At 49.1% G+C, this 2678-nt stretch overlaps 1 pseudogene; it reads right to left on the reverse strand.

Annotated features, from left to right (window-relative positions):
• Nucleotides 1-1487: 1487 nt before the first annotated feature.
• On the reverse strand, nt 1488-2361 carry LOC129560347 (enoyl-CoA hydratase, mitochondrial pseudogene; annotated as a pseudogene).
• Nucleotides 2362-2678: the final 317 nt, after the last annotated feature.

Below are 2678 nucleotides of genomic sequence, written 5' to 3' on the forward strand. Positions count from 1 at the left end.
TAATTGGAGGCTAATTACTTTACAGTATTGTAATGCTTTTTGCCATACATTGACACGAATCAGCCATGGGTGTACAAGTGTTCCCCATCTTGAACCCCCCTCCCACCTCCCTCCCCATCCCATCCCTCAGGGTCATCCCAGGGCACGAGCCCTGAGCGCCCTGCCTCACGCATCTCTGTTCAAATGTCACTCTGTCAGGCAGGCCTCCCACGAGCACCCACCTGAAAAGAAAGAACTTCCTATTTTCTTTGTCATGCTCAGTCTCTTTTCCAGCTCTGTCTATCCACCACCTATCTATCATCTATCCATCCATTCATCCATCTATTACCAATCCGTCTACTCACCTATCTATTTTATAGCAGCTTTAGATTCATGGTAAAAGTAAGAAGGAGGTACAGAGATTTCCCATCGCACACAGCCTCTCCCATCATCAACATTCCTCTCCAGAGTGGTACATTGATTACATCTAATAGCCTACACTGGTATATCATTATAACCCAAAGTCCAAGTTTACACTGAGTTCACTGTACGCGTTACACATTCTATGAACGCAGAGAAATATATAATGACATGTATCCACCATCCTAGTGTCATACGGGGTAGTCCCACTGTCCTAAGAATCCTCTGTGCTCCATCTATTCATCTCTCCCTTTACCCCCATCCCCTGGCAACTAGTAATCTCTTTACGGTCTGCATAGTTTTACTCTTTCCAGAATGGCATATAGTTGGAATCATATGGTGTAATCTTTTCAGACTGGCTTCTTTCACTCAGTAATATGCGTTTAGGTTTCCTCTGTGTCTTTTCACTGCTTTTTTTTTCCCCGCAGAGGTTAACAGAACCTGACATGTGTATTTATTACCTATCTACCTATCTGCAGCCGCTATATTATAAATCCCCTGAGGCAGAGATTGCTTTTTTAATAATAGCTGTATCCTCTACAGCTAGAACAGTGACTGGGGCATAGCAGGCATGCAAAGGGAATCTCACAATATTCGCCTCTCTCCTGGCCTTTCGTTTTATCTGTAGTGTTAACTTCTACTTTCAATGGAAGAAACTTTTTTTTTTTCACCCTCGGATGAGGATGTGAGCACGTCGCAGACCTTGTTTTATTTGAATGTTGCAGCTCAGAGAAGTGTTTAAAAAGTGATAGAACCACCAATAGAAATAGCCACAGAAAGGCCTAATGTGACCTGAAGTCTGTCAGTAAGAGCAAGTCTCTTTAGAGACCCAGCAGCCAGGCCTTCCCTCTGTGAGGCCACGCCCACCAGCTGCAAAAGGTACAGGGACCACGCCGGGTCCGTGACCACTGGGTGAAGGCCACCTGCCCACAGTAGGCTGTGAGCCCATACCATACTGCAGACCTCGCAGAGCTGGAGAGAAGCCACGTGTCACCGACACTGCACAGGAGAGAGAAGCATTGATCAGCTTCCGAAGCTGCTCGTCCTCTTGGAAGGGGGGCCGAGGCAGAGGCAGAGGCGGCCGGCTGTCACTGGTCTTCGAAGTTGGCCTTTCTCTTCTCCACAAATGCGGCCATCCCTTCCTTCCGGTTGTCGGTGGCAAAAGTGTAGTAGAAGAGCTTCTTCTCCAATTTAACTCCCTCTGCTAATGTCATTTCAAAAGCTGCGTTCACTGATTCTTTGGCCATTGCTGTTATAATTTTAGAGTTGCTGGCAATTTTTTCTGCACATTGGATGGCTTCTTCGACCACTGTCTCAACAGGAAAAATTTTGCTTACAAGACCTGCTTGCTTGGCATCCTGGGCTGAGATCCGGTCACCAGTGAGGACCATCTCCATGGCCAGTGACTTTCCAACAGCACGGGTCAGTCACTGGGTGCCCCCTGCACCTGGGATGATTCCTATTAGAATCTCTGGCTGCCCAAACTGGGCTTTCTCTCCAGCATAAATGATGTCACACATCATAGCAAGTTCACAGCCACCACCAAGGGCATAACCATTGACAGCAGCTGTGATCGGCTTCTTGACACACGCGTGAGTTGGTTCCAGTGGCTCAAAAACCTGCCAGAGTAACAGTCCTGGAATGTGTGACTCTGCATTTCCTTGATGTCGGCTCCAGCTGCAAATGCCTTCTCCCCTCCTGTGAGGACAATGGCCCCCACAGCTGGGTCTTCCTCGAAGGCCTCCAGTGCCTGGTTAAGCTCTGTGATCAGGCCATTGCAGAGCGCATTGAGGACCTTGGGGCGGTTCAGCTGGATCAACCCACGTTGCTGTTCTTTCCCTTCTTTGCTGTGATGATGTACTCAAACGCTGCACTCGAGCCGAAGGAGCGCTGCACCGGGCAGAAGACCCAGGGCCGCAGAGGGGCGCGGACGCGGGGCAGGAGGGCACGTAAAGCGGCCATGGCGCTCGCGCGGACGACTGCGCCCTCCGCCCGCCCGCCCGCCCGCGGAGCCAGGAAGAAACATCTTGATGGGAGAGTTGGACTCAAGCCTGCAGGAGAGTCACCTTGCTTTCCCAAATCTTCTGGAAAGCTTCTGCCTCCCTCTTTAAAAGCACTTCACAGATTTCCAAGTATTTTAACCCATTTTGCTCATCTGACCCTCTCCAGGGGCCACTATCCACAGGGTGTGGTTCAATCATACTATTATTGTCCCATGTCTTTAGAGAGTTTCAAGATGTATTTGGGTCCTAACATCACTGATCTGTTCTTAATTAAGA

This window comes from Moschus berezovskii, chromosome 16 (genome assembly GCF_049115385.1).
Source record: "Moschus berezovskii isolate FMDL1 chromosome 16, NW_MosBer_1.0, whole genome shotgun sequence".
Lineage (NCBI taxonomy): Eukaryota > Metazoa > Chordata > Mammalia > Artiodactyla > Moschidae > Moschus > Moschus berezovskii.